Source organism: Pieris napi, chromosome 19 (assembly GCF_905475465.1).
Source record: "Pieris napi chromosome 19, ilPieNapi1.2, whole genome shotgun sequence".
NCBI lineage: Eukaryota > Metazoa > Arthropoda > Insecta > Lepidoptera > Pieridae > Pieris > Pieris napi.
In genome coordinates this window covers 8,741,568-8,762,436 of record NC_062252.1, presented here as the reverse complement: position 1 = coordinate 8,762,436, position 20,869 = coordinate 8,741,568, and the positions used below count along the sequence as shown (strand labels likewise).

The 20,869-nt window shown below is 33.2% G+C and overlaps 1 pseudogene; it reads right to left on the bottom strand.

The window, feature by feature from the left end:
- Positions 1-1,718: 1,718 nt before the first annotated feature.
- LOC125059461 lies at positions 1,719-1,851 on the bottom strand (annotated as a pseudogene).
- Positions 1,852-20,869: the final 19,018 nt, after the last annotated feature.

The following is a 20,869-nucleotide window of genomic DNA, read 5'->3' as shown; positions in this document are numbered from 1 at the left end:
ATTGGTTCGGGAATACTTCAGGTAGCTAGTTCCACATTGTGGTGTAAAAACTACTTTAAATAACGCTCAGTTGTAGAACGACGGACGTCGAGGTAATACGGTTGGAATTTCGTATTCTTCCTTGACGTCCGATGACGAAACTACAATCTACTATACTTAGGGTCTGTTTCACAATGTACGGATAAGTTCTACATAAGTTCCAAATTAGCTATTTATTACTTATTGGTAGGATAAACACTATTGTTGCGTGTCACGACTGTCAGATAGCGCTATTGGCCACATAAAGTCCATCATAAGCTATGAGTCCTATGAATGTCAAATAGCACAATTTATCTTCCAAATAAGTTATGTGTTGCATAGCTATTTGGTACTTTATCCATACATTGTGAAACAGACAATAAGTATAGTATTTCCTTTGTAAGATCTTCTTGAAACATAAAACAGTACTACGCCGAAGAAACAAGACATATCAAATTGAATAATAAACAAATGGATACTTTTAATAATCATTAAAGTTGTCTCTTACACGTAAAACCTTTTTAGAGCCGATTTTAAATCGTAAAAGAGTCTTTATGCCTTTTATTTCATTTTAATAGTTTGACAACGTTAAAATGAAAATAAATAAAACTGGGATATCCATCTAGCGTGTTCACAATTTCAGAGTTTAATGAGCGACACTAAAATTTAACTCAGAACTGTTGTCACGCCCCACCTGTAGCTTTTAATGGGCAGAAATGGAGCTGGCCATTGAACTAGCGAGTGGAAGGTTTTCTTGAATAAATATGTTTAAATAATAAATAACTTGTTATTAACAGCTCACCCAAATGCAACAAGTTTTTAAATATAGTTAGAATGTATTTATTTTTTATGTAACATGGGCAGGAGGCTCACCTGATGTTAAGTGAGACCGCCACCCATAGACACTCACATTGCCAGAGGGCTAGCATGTGTGTTGCCGGCCTTTTAAGAATTGGTACGATCTTTCCGTAAAGGACCCTAAGTCGAAATGCTTTGGAAATACATCGGTGGGCAGCTGGTTTCACATAGTAGTGGTGCGCAAAAACTATCGCAAGTATCGTTGTGGAACAACAGACAAATACAAAAAATATACACACGCTGTAGTAAAATGTTAACAATAAATTATAAGTACGTTATAGCAATCTAGTCCATCAACTATTAAAAATCTATTTGTATTAAAGATCGTTTACGATAACCTAAATTGAGTGATATTAATTTTAAATATTATATTATTACTCAATAATGGTTTCCTAATTTAGTTATTACAAAAGTTAGTGAGTGAACCTTCTTATCTTGATGTTGATATGAAGCCTAATGGAGTATGGACACTTGTGGGTTTACTAATTTAGCCCTCTGTGCCTGATAAAGGCTAATAACATGTCGATAACCGCACAGTATCAGAATTAATAATAACATGATCGTGGTGTGGTTTGTTATAGGTTAGGTTTTATGTAGTACCTCCGTAGCACCACTTCCGATTCGCATTCCTTCGATACTCACAGTCACACGCTCACCACCATCATTAAAAGGCGTGTGTCAGGCATAAAAGGCTGGCTATTAAGATAAATAAATATAAAAAACTTTAGAGGTGTCAAGGGACACCCGGATGGAACGAAATTCCTTTCGATTAATTTATATGTTAATTGGTATCATAACAGTATGATAGATTTTCTCGACACAATCTTACGACGAAAAAAGAAATCCAACATCACGAGGTGTTCCCAGGCGGTCACCCATCCAAGTACTGACCTCGCCCGACGTTGCTTAACTTCGGTGATCGGACGAGAATAGTATAGTAATACACCGGGTATTCAACGTGGAATGGACGTTAGCGATAGCTAAATCGAAAATGTAAAATATAACAACTATAGCAAAAAGTGTCGTTACAACTTTTGGTTTTAATTTATTCCGTCTAGCCCCCTTTCACAACGCGCGATAAGGAACTTCGTTCCAAAAACAGAGAAATCTTAGGCCAAAACCAAGTGGAGTGCAATTTTTTTTATTACCGTATTTTATTATTGTTTAGGTTTGTTTCTGTGTGATAACTGATAACATTGGATACCGCGAGTATTACTTAATTGAAAAAAAAAAAGATTGTTATAGCATTAGTAGTTTCGTAGCCCGACTAGTTAAGCGTGTGTCAACGAGTAAGTTGATGTCACTGCGATGTCCGATCACAAGTTTATGAGTTATAAAGTTTCTTTTTATCTCTTTTTGTGCAGTATAAAGCACTAACCCTCTATTTATACTTGTTATTCAAAGAGAAAAACTAATATGCATCTATGTAAATAAAATGATAGTAAAAGTAGATTCGTCAATTTACATAAAACTAACAAAAAAATTTTGAGTAATTGTGAATCTATACAAAAATCTATGAGCAGTGTGGGCCTAGTGGGTTCAGCGTGCGACTGTAATCCCTGAGATTGTAGGTTCAATCCCCGGCTGTGCACCAATGGACTTTCTGTCTATGTGCTCATTTAACATTCGCTCGAATGGTGAAGGAAAACATTGTGAGGAAACCGGCTTGGCTACGCTCGCCAAGGCACCCCGATCTGAGCTGTCAAGGCTCTTAAAGCCAACAGCGAGCGATTCCCAAAAAAAAAAATCGCTCTCACTTCGTCGTCACTCGCACCAGATATAAACGTTAATTATAATTATTATTGTTAGAATAGTAAGTATGTTATCTGTAGTTTAAAAATGAATTGAAGAGTGTGGTGAATTTCGTGTAAATTTGTTTTTGTAGTAATTTTATTTGTTAATTGCTAAATAAATATTAATCTTGCTCGTACGTGCTACGAATATTATTTACGTATCCATACGGTAGTCCAAACCAACGACTTCCGGTTTCGATGTCAATTAACAATCATTTCATTGGGATTTCGATATCAAATTATCATATATATGTAATGTATAAATAATTTAACATTGCCATTTACACCTCGACAATAACCAATATAGTGCATAGAGATACATATTCCTACAACCACTACACCTCAGGATACATCTAATACAGGCTACAAAAAGGGGATAACATATACTTATATGTGGACGTGAGTGCATTTTTTTTAAGTCTCAAGGCGGGACTAAAGATACCGGCTGTACGCTGTGCAGGTTTTAATCAACCTTTCGAAATTTTAAAAAATATATAGAAGAAATTAGCTTGAACACGCTGTTGTCAGGAACTAACATTCTTATTATTTATTTTTTTAAAATACAAAAATTTGAAGGTGATCTAGAATTGTCACCCCTTCGTTGTTGACATCACCGGGTGCCGCTCTACTCGATTTGGTTCGTCGCTTCTTGTAAAAACAGCAAAGGAGTGGAACTCTTTCCCCCCTCCCCCTCCTTCTATCTTCCCTGTATAATATGTTTTCATTCTAGTGGTATTTAAATGGGCATCTCCTGGATCGGCGTGCCCTCTACATGGCTTCATCTCACTTGACATCAGGAGGGATTGTCGTCAAACGTCTCACAAGTTCTGTAATGAATTAAAAAAACAAATCTACAAATCAAAGATAAAAAGAAGAATTGGTTTAGTTTAGATTATAGATACAAAGTGCGACAGTGGGAATCTGTTATTGACGCCCGTGTCGAGATACAGGCTGTCTTTATAGTTGACTTTGTTTGTCATCAAAATAACTTTATTCATATAGGTAACCAAGTACACTTATGATCGTCAACAGAAAAGTTGTTAAATTGATTCTAGACTTACACTAACTACCAGTTCGCAAGGGGGTAGAGCGGGCAAAAAGAACTGGCAAGAAACTCTTCGCTACTCTGTTTAATCGCCAGGTTTTAAGTCATACAAATTGTTTGTAGTAGAGCCAGTTAAAGATACATATACAATAAAAGAAGAAACAAATAATAGAAACGATTACGAGTCTTTTTTTGTTTTTTTTTAAATATATAATAGGGGGGCAAACGAGCTTGCGGGACGACCAAAAAGGGCAGTCTTCGCAGCCCATAGACACCCATTTTTAGTGGGTGCGTTGCCGGCTTTTTTGTTAAAAGCTCATTATTAAGACAATAGTATATTTATCGAAGGTTTTAACTTCGAGATACATTTAAGGTGAGTAAAACAGGGGGCAAAGCAAGTGAGTTAAATGACTAAACAAAATAAATTTAATGTTATCGCTCTGATCGCTCAAACATGAACTCTATAATGAGCTTCGAGACTTCGAAGAAAAATAACTTATTTAATCAAACTTTCAACCAAATAGTCTCCAGTGTATGGGATTTACAGTGGTGAAATAAATATATTTTGATACAATAATAGGAAGATTTTGTATGTTTTTTAAGGAAATAACTCAAAAATTACCGAATTAAAAAATTATTTCACTATTTGTAATCCAGAGTAAGGTAGGTTATAAAATATTTTAATAAATATTTAGCAGGCCACAGAGAGTGTGTTTATTATATTAGATTAAGATCGGGCTTTAACCTTACAATGAGTATTAAGAATATCCATAACACAAAATCATTAACACAATATTTACACAATTAACATAATATTTAATCATTGCGAGTATTATGGAATCGGGTTAGCACAGTTTGGCCGAGAGCTGTTACTAGGCGATTTTATTAAATACTAGCTGGCCTGGCGAACATCGTACCGCCTAACAGTCGATTCTTTATTTTTTTTAAATACTTATTCTGCTATTCGGGACAGGTGTCCCGAATAGTTCATCTTAATTTAAATTTAATTTATCTTAATAGCTAGACCGGTGTCTAGCTAGTAAGATAAAAAAAAAAGTTGATAAGACAACAAATACATTATGTCAAAAAATTAAAATTTACCTTCCCGGAACGGATATGGTATTAAACTTCAAATTGACTTTTAAGTATTATTACGAATATTATGTATGGGAATATAGAAAAGTGTTGTTTTTAGACTTTTTCACTCAATTTTTTTAATTTTTCTCTCCGTAAGAACCATCCTCGTACTTCAAGGAATATTATAAAAAAATAATTGGCCAAATTGGTCCAGGCGTTGTTGAGTTATGCGCTTACCAACACATTTTGCGATTCATTTTTATATTATAGATTGCATATTTTACGAGCTATTTAAATAAAAATCATTTGGTGTTTACTTCATTTCTGTTTACAAAGTTCTGTCATAGTACTTTTTTACTCATTGATAAATTTTGTTGCTTTTGTTAGGAATCAATTATACATCTATTTATAATTTTTTTTAACCTACATATTAATAATAAAAATAATTTAAAATTAATAAAAAGAAAATTAAAATAAATTTAAAAAGTTTGGTCCCTGTGGCAGTACCTTTAACGCTGGCAGCATTTCCTCGCTGTATTGCGATACTTATTCGTTGAGCGAGGAAAGCACCAGCTCTGGGGTCACCGGTACTATCTACTAGGCGCCAACTTAAATCTTTAATAAGGGCATATACACATATGTAACCTCTTGCAAACGGACAAGAAGATAGTAAGTTATAAAATCTGATAAAAGCCATGAGGCTGATTGCAGATGGATAAAAAAAAATGCTAAGGAAGCCAATATACAAAAATGGGTCAGGAAGCTCAATACCAAAGGGTTTCCGAGAGCGTTGCAAGCCTTTTAAGACTTGGTACGCTCTTTTCTAGACCCTAAGTCAAATTGGTTCGGAAATACTTCAGTGGGCAGCCGGTTCCACATAGTGGTGGTGCGCGGTACATTGCCTTAAAGAACGCTCAGTTTTGGAGCGACGGACGTCGGGGCGATACGTTACGATAGTAATCATTTTTTTACAAAAAATACTATAAACAATTAGCTTAATGGCTAAAGCGTGCGACTCTCAGCTCTGAGGGTTCGAATCCCCGCTGTGTACCAATGGAATTTATTTAATACTACCTGACCCGACAAACATTGTTTTACCATGTATATTATTTCTAAGAGACATTGTTTTAGTTCAATAAAAATAACTATCAGCTATAATAAAAATTCGGGGTTAATCGTAGAGGAGTGACAATTAAGGGTTTGAATTTTTGTATGCTTCATAAAAAAATAAAAACAAAAACATTTATTTAAAATATAAAAATAAAAATTTAGGGGACACCCCTTATCACTTAGGGGTTTGAAAGATAGATAGTAGCCGATTCTCAGACTTACTTAATATCCATAAAAAATTTCATAAGAATCGGTCGAGCCGTTTCGGACTAGTATGGGAACGAACATTGTGACACGTGAATTTTATATAATATTAGATTGTGTATTTTACGAGTTTAAATAAAAAACAATTGACGTTTAATTTATTTTTGTTTACAATGTTGTCATTGGGCACTTGTTTCATTGATAAATTGTATCCATAAATACGATGGAGTGTTTGAATGAATTTTAATTTAAGCTATCTTCTAAAGGCACAACAAAGTTGACTTTGTAACCAAATCGTTTTGTTAATAATGATAGACATTTACAGGCGAGACTCGATTAATTCACGTAAATTGAGAAATTCCTTAATGTCTAATATTCCAATGGATGCGGTGAATCGGATATGATACTTTTTGGGTCTAAGACATGTCGGTTTCCTTACGATGTTTTCCTTCAGCATTCGAGCGAATTTTGAATGCGTACATAGAAAGAAAGTGAATTGGTGCAAAGCCGGAGATCGAACCTACGACCTCAGGGTTGAGAGTCGCATATGTGTGAGTGTGTGAGTGTATGTGAGTGAGTGTGTGAGTGTGTGAATGTATGAGAGTGCGTGTGTGGGTGTATGTGAGTGAGTGTGTGGGTGTATGTGAGTGAGGGTGTGTGTGGGTGTATGTGATTGAGTTTGTGGGTGTATGTGAGTAAGTGTGTGGGTGTATGTGAGTGAGTGTGTGGGTGTATGTGAGTGTGGGGGTGCATATGAGTAAGTGTAATGTGTATGTGTGTAAATACATAGGTCTCGGTAGCATCTCCAATACTGCGTAAGGTGTGTTCAGTGTGCCAGTCCCTTAACAATCAAACTTTCTTACTTGTCTATAATAATGATCAAAGATTCTGGTGCAATCTGAGGCCAAGACCTATATTTATATTATTACAATAGACATTGAGACTATAGTAATCAACACAGTATTGTCTTTAGCCAGCTTTAGTCCAAATTTGTCTAAGGTAGAGATAGAGGACAAATCTTTGTTTTTAATTAATTTTATTATGTTTAACAAACTATTGTTTACTTAAGATGCCATATAGAATATGGTGTAATGGTTGCAGCTCCTTAAAAACATTGTGTAACACAAAGTGGCGATTAAAAAGAGTGGTAGAGAGTTTATTGCCAGTTCTTCTCTTCCGTTCTACGCCCTTGATTTGAGAACTGACAGTAAATGTAAAATTAGAAGCATTTAATATGTATATTTTTGAAGTTGTACTTCTTTAGGCGCGTTATGAAAAATTGATGAGAGTGAAATTTTACGATGCGCGCGCACCTGTGACACAAAATTGGCAGTGTGATATAGCGAGATGGGAATAAGACAATCTACAAGTAAAAAGAAATAGAATATGCGTGAAGCTAACATCACGCATATTCTATTTCTTAGCTTAGCAGCTTAACAAGAATTTTGAATGACCATGACATCTGACAATGACATTTACCTTTTAAACAAATATAGGAGTTTTAATTATTGTTTAAAATAAATAATTATATACCTAGTTATTTTCATTATACAAGTGCGAATTTTATATGTGCGTCTGAATTATAATCAGAAGTGATTTAAATTGAATATCTAAATCAATACTAATTAATATGATAAAATATTTGTGAAAAAACTGTGCCAACCTTCCTGAGTGCTTCAATACAATTGAGGTTAACTATCCGTATGTATTATCGAGTATTATTGTTGATTAAAACTGAAACATGAACCATTATTCATTGCTTTTGTTTATTGCGTTTGTTACAGCAACTTTTTAGAAATATTCTACGACCCTATATATCAATAATTGAGAACAAAGATTTAAGCACGAATACTAATAAGGAGAAAATGAAGGCTTGGAGCGATATAACAGAGAAGTAAACATTTTAATAAGTACCTGCATCTCAAAAAAATGACCACATTATTTAATCAAAACATGTAATTTTTCAGATTTAATCTAGCAAATATAAGGACAAGATACAAAAAACAATTGATGAATCAGTGGAAGTGCACTAAATTGAATACAAAAAAAGAGTTGTCATCTTATCGCCGTGAAACATCAAAAACTGGAGGTGGAACAAAGCCACCATCACCTTCTCGAGACACAATGGATATGGCAGAGATGATACCGCAACGGTTTGAAGTAGATTTCAATGAATTTGATTGTGATGGTGTCGAGGTAGGAATGTTAATTATAAATATGATGTATGGTGATGTTCAAGGTTCAACCTTTCAAGCATAGGTATATGCTCACAACAGTACTTTATTCCCCTACAGGGTAGTTAGAGATATTGTAATACCTCAAAACATCCATGTTGCACTTGTAGTACCGAAACTCTGTCCAGCCAGAAGTGAGCCCATTCCCACTTATAATGGACAGTGGGTATAATACACCTTAATACCTGAGTGCGAACCACTCACCATGATACTTCAATTAATAGATGTTATTTATATATTTCAGGATATTACAAATAAAATCATTTTGGAAACAATTGATATCCCAAAAGCAAATAAAGCCAACAATGACAAGGTAATAAATCAGTTTTGACATAACTTGAATACTAAAAAAGCCAAACAAAGGTGTGCACAACAGTGACAACATAACTTAACAATTTCATTATTTTGTAGGATTAAAGAAAGGTTAAAGAAAATCATGTCGAACTGAACAACAAGAATCCCCAAACAACTCCAAAGAAACCTACAAGGAAGACACCGGTATTATATTTAAATTATCTCTATCTCTAAATAGAATAAAAGAAAGTTGCTATCCAGGTCTGTAGCATGTGCTACAAATTATATTATTAACACATTTATATAATTATATTAATATAAATGTGTTAAAAATTTTATAATATGAATTATAATTTTTTTTAAGTTTTGCATGGACAGAGCTTAAATTAATATTCTCTTATTTGTTGCAGAAAGCAAGTAGTAGTTTTAGTTTTGGAGAAGCCTCGTAGATGCACAACCAAGTAATGATTAATTTAAAATTACAAACCGAAATTCTGATGAAGACATTAGAGTCACTTAAAAATAAATAGTATAATGAAATAAAAATGTTTTAAAGATAAATAGTGTTTTATTTGTTTAATGTAAGAGAATAATAATAAATATTTATTTAATTATTTTTTCAAATGTAAACTGAACTTTATTGACTTTAATGACTCCTTTTCCAGTCTTTGATTATTTAATTGTAATTAATTATTTGCATGCAATCAAAAACTATTTTTAATAATGCCAAAGAAGTATAACTTCTTACGCGCGTACATAAGTACACGCACCCTTTTTTTTTGACGTTCATAAGTGTACATTGCTGCCTATATGAATAAATGATTTTGACGTTTTGATAAGACCGCAACTCTTAATGACTTTCTGCAATCATTATAGTAATGCGCAGCACAAGAAGCTGTCCAACATATAAAAATATCAATAAAGGAGTAGTTATGAGATACCAGTATTTATAATATTAAAAATACGCTTATTCAAAAAGTATTTGTCTTAATAGCTTAAAAGTACCATATCCAAAAATTCATTACGCCAAACACGATGTTACCAGTAAATTAATAATATCGAATGGTTTTGAATTTCTTAATACACACCTTATCTTTTCATCTCTTTCACTCAACTCCAACACCCGTATCTCCGTCTCTTTCCACCAGCTGTTGGAAATCACCAACTGCAACTGAAATTTCTGATTGAATATTTACTTAGTAAAGATTAATTCGCGCCAAAATGGAGGGCTTTGTTTGAATTTCAATAATTTCCTTTGAAGTAATTGAAGTGCAAACAAACAAACGTACTTTGCTCACTTCGTTAGGTTTACGTTTAAGTTCGTTAATTAAACCGATTGGAATAGGAAATCTATTAATTTGTTTAATTTAATTAGTTTCGTGTGTTTAATATGAAAGTTACTTTAAATATAGTATTCTCTTAATAAAATTGCCATGATCTCAGCGATTCCAATTTTAAACTTTTAAAATTCGAACATATTAACATAAAAACACTTAGTCGCGGAGGCTAATAAACCTTATACATTTATACTTAAAATGAATTATATTAATTAATTTATGGTTAAAACAACCTAATCAACAAATTACTGTTCGCCAATATTGTTATCAGCCCAAATTCAAGCCAACAGAACGGCCAAACTAGACTGTGTATAACATTCAGCATTTGAAGCACCCTGATAATTATAAAATGTCGCAACGTATGCTGTAAAAAATCAATATCATTTATTCATTAGGTACACAATGTACACCTATGAACGTCAAAAACGAAATATATATTAAATGCTTCTAATTTAACATTTACTGCCAGTTCTCAAACAAGGGCGTAGAACGGAAGAGAAGATCTGGCAATAAACTCTCCGCCACTCTTTTTAGTCAAGTTTTTTGTTTTACACTATGTTTGTATGGATGTAACCATTACACCATGTTCCACATGACAATTTAAGTAATTATTAAAAATAAAATAAATTAAAAACAAAGATTTGTCCTCTATCAGCAGGAGGCATGGTGAAATAGGAGCACGCACTTACATTCTCGTGGGAACAACACGTGTTATAGAAATTCCATTCAAGCACAGCCGAGGATCGAACCTACGATCTCAGGTATGAGATTCGCATGCTGCGGCCAACACTGCTTTATGTCCATACCTAAAATGTATATATGATAAAATTTCCCAAATACCCATATATAAACCGTTTCGCCCCCATCGCTGCCCGGCGCACCTTCGATATAAGGATTCGAATCGTGGCCGAGTATTCGAAAGCATTTCCACTTTTCACGGGAATTTTCATTGCGGAATTCCGACCTTAGGTATATATCTATTATCTATACCAATATTAAAATTCTATATTATTTTGTAGGTGAAAATGTGCTCAGCCGCGCTACAGAAGTCGGGCTCTTCTATTCCCACTAAAATACCTCAGGTTTCGGAGTTTGTTAAATATCCAATCCAAAAAACTTTTTCATTTCAAATTTTTTGAATTTCAAGAAAACGCTTATCTAGGCAAGATGGCTTCGAAACAATATACTTATGAAATAAAAAAAAATGATTACTTACAAGTAATAATCAGTTATTTTAACTTAATTTACTCTATAACGCTTTTAAGCCCGTTTTATATACTTTGTTCACTTATAAACTATGTTTTTAACTAATTAATATTACTTAGTTGCCAAATAATATTACATATATAAAAAAATACGTAATATGTTGAGTAACAAGCTATATTTTTGTCAAAAGATGAAAACAGTCCACCAGTTCGAAGCCGTGACAGGCCCCTAGCAGGTAATATCTATTCCATACACCAACTGTCTATGGGTCTATAGCTGGTTTGACTTTAAATATTAATTACTCAGGTAAATTAATGAATTCAGAAGTTAATTATGTCCTTGTTCAACAGAATCCGTTAAATCAATAACTTTTGTCATAAGATTGAGACCTTTCGGAAACACGATGAAAGTTATGAGATAAAACTTTGGTCAATCATTAAAATATCTTGTCTTTGTCTCCGTTCGCTGTCGATTACCACAGTTTATGTACTTATAGTGTTTGATCGGAAATGTCAGGTTTTTTGTAGTATGCAAGAAAAAATTGTTTAAAGAGTGATTACCGGCCATTCCAGAAGAAAATATTTTTCCGAATAAACAAAATTAATGTTCAAAAGTGCATTTTAGTTTTTTTAACGTTTGCACTAGATGAGATAATATTACTAGATAGATATTGGCTTCAATTAGTAATAAACATTGCAAGAAAAACTAAGTTGTTTTTCTAGTGTGATTGTTACCAACTCCTATTAAACAGTGTTATTATTATTAACTTAGGTATTTAGTTTAATACACACCTTTAACACCTGATATATAATCTGATCTATAAATAAATGGCCAATGTTTTAAAAAGAAGAAAAGATAACTTTATTACACATAGTAAAAAAGGGTGCGTGTACTTATGTACGCGCGTAAGAAGTTATACTTCTTTGGCATTATTAAATATAGTTTTTGATTGCATGCAAATAATTAATTGCAATAATTAAATAATCAAAGACTGGAAAAGGAGTCATAATAGTCAATAAAGTTCAGTTTACATTTGAAAAATTAAATAAATAAACATTTATTTAATTTTTCATTGTTACTCTTACATTAAGTGTAACATACATTCTATTATTATTCGAATGTTGTTTTTAAAATATGTCCAATGCCGTAGCATCTTCCGTGAGCAACTTCATTCTGTTAATTTTGAGTCACGATGCGCGCGCATCGTAAAATAATTTCACTCTCATCAATTTTTCATAACGCGCCTAAAGAAATATAACTTCAAAAAGATGTACAGTAAAATAGGAAAGTGCACTAGACACACTAGGATTCCCTGTGTCGTTGGTAGCTCTTTTATTTGAGATACTTATGATTTTAGGTAGGACGTAACAAATTCTATATTTTTACTACTATTGCACAAGAAGTGTAGCTTCGATTTGAGCAAAAGACACATTCAAAAGATGTTACGATTGTTAGTGAATGTATATTTTTGAATCGAGAGTAAACATTTTGTTTTTGAGCAAGTGGTAAAGATGAAAGGGCCTTTGAAAAAAGGGTTGGGCGCAAGTGTGTTTTTGTGTATGACATTGGAATATTGCCATTCATTACTGTCTAACCGTTAGAAGTTTTGTTTCACCGTACAATTTTGAATACAATGTTCATTTAATATAATTAATGCAGTCGGTAAATAATCGATCAAATGCGGCACTTAATCCAAGATGAAGTAAGCATGTAATTCCTGGATCCAATAGATTTATTTTCTTTGTGTCAGAAATATATGTGCCACAGAGGCTGATGAAAATTATTTAATGAAATATACAAAAATCAAAGGCCAAAGAAAGAATTAACTTCTTTATTTATCTCCAAATCTTCCCTTTCGTTGACAGGCCGCAGTATTGTATATTTTGTTCGCTATATCCCATGAGAAAATCACTATAAAACACACTCCTTTCCCCAAGTAAACAAATAAAAACCTTATCAACGCCTGTGCAAATCTTGTTCGCCATCAAGCCGTCTAGCTGACGATAAAATCTTGTTTATTTGTTTCATTTGAGCGGAATCAATTTGTTTTTTATTTAAGACTGATGCCTTTACGACAGCTACGATCAAAAGTTAATAAAATTAGTTCCTTTTTAAATTATATTTTTCTTACACATAAAAGAAAATCCATTTGTCCAAAAAGAAGATTGATATTGATAATTTTATAACATTACGTACAATCGAAAAACAAAAGTACCTACTACTGTTTACTGTTTTTTTATGTAATAGGACGCAAACGGGCCAGAAGCTTACCTGATGGTAAGTAATACCACCGCCCATGGACACTGAAATTGCCAGAAGGCTGGAAAGTGCGTTGCCGGCCTTTTAAGAATTGGTACACTCTTGTTTTAAGAACCCTAAGTCGAATTGGTTCGAAAATAATTCAGTGGGCAGCTGGGAGTGCCTATAGTAGTTAGTTAATTGTTTTTATTATGAAATTCCTTAGCTTGTTTTTGCTAAATAATATCTTGTTTGTTTTTTGTTTCAAGTGTGTTTTTGAAGTGAAACTTCTTTATCGGGGTTGGAAAAAATTTAGTGTAACATTTTTTCGTTACTCGTCACATTTTTCCGTTACGCGCCATCTTTTGAAGTGAAACTTCTTTATCGACGTATGGGAGAAATTTTGTAGCAGGTCACGCGCCATGTTTCTTTTTGAAGTCAAACTTCTGTATCGGCGTTGGAAAAAAAATTACACACATTGTCACATTTTTCGGTTACGCGCCATCTTTTTATTGTCCCTACCACGGTTGATCCGAAGAGCTTCGAAGCCATTAGTAACAAAAATATATAATAACGATAATAATGATAGTAATACTAATAATTCTATTACAATTAATGAAATTCTGTAATAATCTTAGTACTACATAGTAGTACAGTAATAAGTTAAAATGAAATAATTGTATTTGTATTCATGTCGATGATAATAAAAGCCTTTTGTTAAACTTTATCTAATTTAACTTTATTTAACCAATTTCTGTAAAGTTGCATATAGTAGATAATTTTTCGAAAAATAAGGTCATAAAGAAGTTTCACTTCTTACGTGTGTACACCTAGTACACGCACACTTTTTTTAAAATTGGATATGCATTCTTATTGATTTAGAGTCACTTGTTAGTACATGAAACAATATTCAATCATAAATTCGAATTGAATGAAAATGAAATATGATTAATTTACATTTCAGGATTAAATCACTCGCCAACGAAATAGCCATTGAAGTCCATTTTATTATTAAAACGAGGTGTTCCGTGAATTTTAATAAAACCCAATATTTACAGTGTTATTGTCTGAAGACACGCAATCGCATGTCTTAGTGCAGTTTCCACTGTATTGTATAACTTTAGTGTTTTTTCAAAATCGTAGTAAAACCTATTCGCCAAGATTTATTATCACTAATAGAACCAATTTGCTCTTAATTGAGTAAAGTAGAAAAAGTTACAGCATCTCTAAACATCGCAAAATAACAATTACCCCTCCACCTCTTCTAAGGCGGCTAGTCACAGCGCGAGAAAATTACTTTTTGATCGGACAGAGGCCGCATCTTAGAGTAGTAAAATTCTATATATATCTATTTTTCTATAATGTATGTCAATAAGATGTGAATGAATTAAGGTTTATTATTATTAAGTATTAGTAAGTCGACTCTCGATAATTTGACACTCGTTAATTTGAATCTCTCGATAATTTGAATACAATTTCCGGTCCCTTGAAAAATACTCGATAAATTGAATAAAATCAATGATAATTCGTCCCTTCGGTAATTTGAAGTTGAAAAAGTATTATCTTGCTCGCCAACATTCGATAATTTGAAATCCGGTCTTCCCTACTCTCTATAATTTGAAGAGTTTATCATGCACATACCTGTCGTTTGTTTACATACATGCACAGACTTGTCAATTGTTTGTCGAAAATTCTTTGGACAATGATAAACTGAAGTCACTCACTCAAAAAAGATTACAGACTTCTTTTCGAAATAAAAATTTGTGAATAATTGTTATAATAATTGTTAATACATAATAAGAATATAGAAATAATAAGTAACAAATTTTGATCAAATTCTTATTTCCTTCAGTCGCCCCTCCCCCTGTGGTTATTCTGAACACTTGTTATTTTGAACTCTTGATAATTTGAAATTTATCTCTGGTCCCTTGAGTTTCAAATTATCGAGAGTCGACTGTATTCGTTTTACGCGGGGCAGTTTCCCACTTGCAGCCTGACACACTACGGAAACGTGTTATTACAATTTATTTAATTACACGAAAACCCTCTCTCAACTTTGTAAACAGTATTGAAATTATGTTTTCATCCATAAATGTATTTTAGCGTTGAGTTTATACAAATCTAAAAAAAACGTTTTTTAGCTTTGGTTTTATATTAAGTCTGTTTGAGAATTTTTTTTTTTTTTTTTTATAGAACGGGGGGCAAACGGGCAGGAGGCTCACCTGATGTAAAGTGATACCGCCGCCCATGGACACTCTCAATGTCAGAGGGCTCGCGAGTGCGTTGCCGGCCTTTTAAGAATTGGTACGCTCTTTTCTTGAAGGACCCTAAGTCGAATTGGTTCGGAAATACTTCAGTGGGAATGTCTAAGGTATTTATGATGTAATAAATGTGTGAATAATAGATGACACGATTTTATCGTTATGAAATATAATGTTTAACACGATTGCGAACTTATAATGTCAAACAGAATAAATAATTGCTGTTAGCAGTATTGGCCTAGTGTCTTCTGCGTGCGATTCTCATCCCTATGGTAGGTAGGTACTCGTCTGCGCACCAATGGACTTTCTGTCTATGTGCGCATTTAATAAATTTATTTACACTTCGTTACATTTATAGAAACAAAAAGCATAATACATAAACATTATAAGGGATGCAACGGGCGGCTTTATCGTTAACAAGCGATATCTTCCAGGCAACTCTAGTTAAGAAAAAACTAAAAAAGAAATATGATGGGTAAATTGCAAGAAGTGCATAACCATATTTTATAAACAATATATATATAGGTATGTTATCTAAAGCTGGCGGCTTCAACACATTTACACTTTGTGCTTGTGTAGTGTGAATAAGCGCGAGACGTGATGTCAAACTGAAATACAATCACAAATACATCATGAAAAGACTGTCCGTCTCTCTCGCGCTCGGTCAAGCTTATGAGTATAAAAGAGACAGTTATTGTTTTTCTTTTGCTACTGTTTATGTTGATCTTTACTGTTTTATATTATTATTATTTTATACATGTTGATCTTTTTTCAAACATTACCAGGGCAATCTCGTGAAATGGTGCACAATATTTTTAATTATTTTAAGCATCTTAATAAAAACAGCTTAATGAAAAAATGTTATATTTAATTTGACATCAGATGCGACTGGGGTTTCTAAGAGGAGTATTGAAAGAATAGTTAGTGAAGTAAAAGTGAAGTGTGTTGAGCTAGATGGAGCTTATGTCGAAAAATGAAAAATTATTTACACGAACTACTCTTTCACGTTCTTGGTCTGGCTTAGAACTTTTGAATCCACCCTCGTATGCACCTAATATTTATAGGTATTTGACACATTTTTATTTATTTACAACCTACCCACCTTACTAAAACCAGAGTGGACTAAAATGTATAGCATGGCAAAAAAAACATATTTTGAAACATACTGTATGTGAAATTGCATTAGTGTGAGTACTGTGAACCCGCCAGCTTTCGATAACCGACCTATATAAGAGTACATAATCACCTACCTTAATCTAAAACAATGCAAAAAATTTAAAATAAAATAAAAAGCTAAATATAAAGTTATATTAACAAATATAAATATATGTATATATTCCATTATATAAATAAAATTAATTATTTGTCGTACCTGGATCAATGTTTGTCGGCATTTGTCAACACGGCCGTACAGATCACTTTGCTTACTTGGCAAATGTTTATCCAAGAATCAATCCAAGATGAATAAAAATAATAGGAAAATGTAATAGAGGAAGATAAAATATTCCTTAAGGTCACAACCTTAAATAAATAATTCCACTTATTTTCATTCATGTATATTTTTTTTATAAAACCACTCGTATTTGTTATTTTAGACTTTGATCGATTGTAGTTTTTATATCAGCAAGGTTTTGTAAATAATCATATCATAAATTAAGAATATTATTTTTAGCGTATCCGCCATCATTAAATTGCCATAGAAAAATATGTTTATTAGTATATATGTTTTAAATTGAAATACGAAATTTTTATACTAAAATTTAAACTCAGACTCGTTCTGATATACCAATATAAGAAGAAGAAAAAAAAAGGTCCCCCACCAGAAATCTGGGAAGATGGAATAAAAGGGATAGTGGGGATGGATTGGAAGATGGTCTTCCAATGGTGAGGTTCAGACACAAGTGGAAGAATTTGGAGGAGGCCGTCACTCCGTCGGAGGTCGTGGTATTAATGTAAAAATAATGACATGGACTTAATGTAATCGTGTAGTAGAATAAATATATTTTAATTATTAAAGTAAATGTTACAAAGCTATACCTGTACACACCCACACCCATATATCTGATAGTCGTCTGGCACTATCCCATCAAATAAACTTATATCCACGGAGATGGTTACGCAACGAAAGGCCTATACAAAAATAATAATTAACAACGTACCTATAGAATAAAATAAAAACACACACATATGGTATAAAAATCGTAAAAGTTTAATATATTAATAGAATAAATATGTACAAAATGACTTCTAGCAATGATTTAGATCTGTGAACGAGTGTCTAAGAATTTTATTCATATATTTATTTTATTAGTCAACAGTGCCTGTTGTAACATCGATGCGACCTACCGTCACTTTTGTAAAAATGTTCCGACATATTGATAGCAACAAATATTTAAATTTATTTTATTATAACTAACCTACTCTAAATTTTCTCACTAATGACATTCTTTGAGAAACAAAATATCTTTGAATCGAAGATGGAATACATAATATATACAAAATGGTTCGAACATTTACGTAAGGAAAAAATCAATAATCATTAAATACGTAATCCGCGATAGCTTAAAAAAGCCAAATTGTCGTCGTTGTGTGTGGCTGCGAAACAAAAGTGAGTGTATTGCATAGTTCGTGTTGATGTGAGGAACGTGAAACAAAGGATTATTACGAGTTTGGTAGGCGGGGACATGAAAGTAATTTTTTTCTAGAAGTGAGGTGAAATATCAATTTTAAAATTATTTTATTATTACACGCGTTTTTATAGGTATTAAAATGATTATAGGTATATGAATATCAATTATTTTAAATGAAGGAAGGAATATAATTCACGATAAATTACCTTAAATACGGATAGTTTGACATAAGTATTACGCAAACGCATAAATTAAGCTTTCCATGACAAATTAATATTTTAATATCAGTTCTCTGAAACTACTATCAGCAATTTAAAGGTAAATTTGCGAAATATAAAACCGTTATTCAATAGAGGTACTGCACCAATAAATCACGCCTTATAGATTCCACAACATTTTGTTACTTCGGAAATTCGCTGCCGGAGATATTCTTCTGAGAATTTAAGACCGCTACACACAGAGAAATGGAACGCAGAGCAAAGCGCTCAGCTAAAATATTACATTTTTATTTGTTTTTTATATAACAGGGGTGCCTAAATTTACAGCTTAGAACTCGCATTGCGGGATGTTACGTCTTCTCTGTGCTGCTCTACGGCGTAGAATCTTGGACGCTGACAGAGACTATGTCCAAAAAAACTGGAAGCGTTTGAGATCTGGGTTTATCGACGTATGCTTAAAATATCTTGGACAGACCGCATACGAAATACAACCGTGCTGGACAGAATGCAGAAGAACAAAGAAGTGCTTATGACGGTTAAGAAAAGGAAACTTGAGTATTTCGGACACGTTTTACGCAACTCCAAAAAATATGAGCTCCTTCAACTAATCATACAAGGCAAAGTGGCAGGTAGAAGGAGACCTGGCCGCAGACGCACGTCCTGATTGAAAAACTTGAGACAATGGTTCGGTCAAAGCACCAAGTCATTGTTTAGAAGCGCGGCATCCAAAATTAAAATAGGCATGATGATCGCTAACCTTCGCAAGATGGCACTATAAGAAGAAGAAGAACAACAGGGGGCAAACGGGCATGATGCTCATCTGATGTTAAGTGATATAGACATAGACGGGGTCTATATAGAGACATATATATGTGAGTAGATGGCCATAGGGCCGGCAACGCACCCACTAAAAATGGGTGTCTATGGGCTGCGTAGACTGCCCTTTTTGGTCGTCCCGCAAGCTCGTTTGCCCCCCTATTGTATAAAAAAAAATAGGGCTCGCAAGTGCGTGTCTTTTAAGAATTGGTACGCTCTTTTCTAAAGGAGGCCTATACCTGGAAATGAGTTCCTACTACAATTGTTACTTATAATTGAATAAATATAATTCTAATTAATCAACAAGAAACTCAGATTTTAGAATCAATTCCTTGGTAATTGTTTTATAGACTATCCTGGTCAGACCGCCACTGTTAAGTTTTGACCACCGAAAGAAAAGTAAAAATTTACCTTGAGCTTTTTTTGCAAGTGTCCATCCAGTAAGTTATCCCTGTAACTTCAAATTCTGAGATCACACTGAGCACGAACTCACGGTTTGCGTACGCAAAACCTGAGTAGATGTATTCTTCGAGGTTTTCGTTTACGATTAGGAAAGTAGTATTAGTACCAGTGAGTATACTTTTTTATTTGGACCACAAAGGTCAAACACATGATATAAATTGACATACATACATAAATATCAAAAGCGGTGCCGTCCCTATAACATGTGGACACGACCAGCGATATCAAGTAGATACAATAAACGGATATAATAATCATAAAATTAAAAATACAAACTATAAAAAGAATTAAACTATTTGAACCAAGAAACGATGTTATGACTACTGTGTCCTGTGTAGTTAAAAGTATTATTTTGTTTTGTTTGTATATCACCAGTGTGTATTACCTATAGAAAACTGCCGAGTTCGTAAATCGCAAAGTGACTTTGAGCCAGCAACTTTATTTTTGTACATACTGTCTTGCGACTTAAAAAAAAGTGTTTAGGAAAAGGTTTCTTTTTTTCTCTTTCTTTACATTAGTGTTTAACAAATGAACCGACAGTTCCATTGTGTACAACATATCACGTTTAAATCTAATATATAAAATTCTCGTGTCGCGGTGTTTGTGTTTAAACTCCTCCGAAACGGCTCGACCGATTCTCATGAAATTTTGTGTGCATATTGGGTATGTTTGAGAATCGGACAACATTTATTTTTCATCCCCCTAAAGGTTAAGGGTAGTCCACCCCAAAAAATTTTGAAAACAAATTTTCTGGTGATTTCAAGAATTGTTGTTTTGCTTAGTGCTTGAATTGTTTCGAATGTGCGACATTGTCCTTAAAATAAGGCGTTTTCTATGCAGACGACATCGTGGGTATAAATACTAAAATAGTTCACTTGAAAATGCACTTTTTGTCGCGTCGGGTGTGAAAATTTTAAAAACTCATTTTCACTAACAGTCCAGTCGACCCATTTTACACTCGTTTGGTTTTTTAACTTTATAAAATTTCGAGCAGTTTCACTCATAATAAAATAGGTGGTTTCTATCTTAGATACTGAAAAATATTAACTATTCTGAATAAAACTAAGG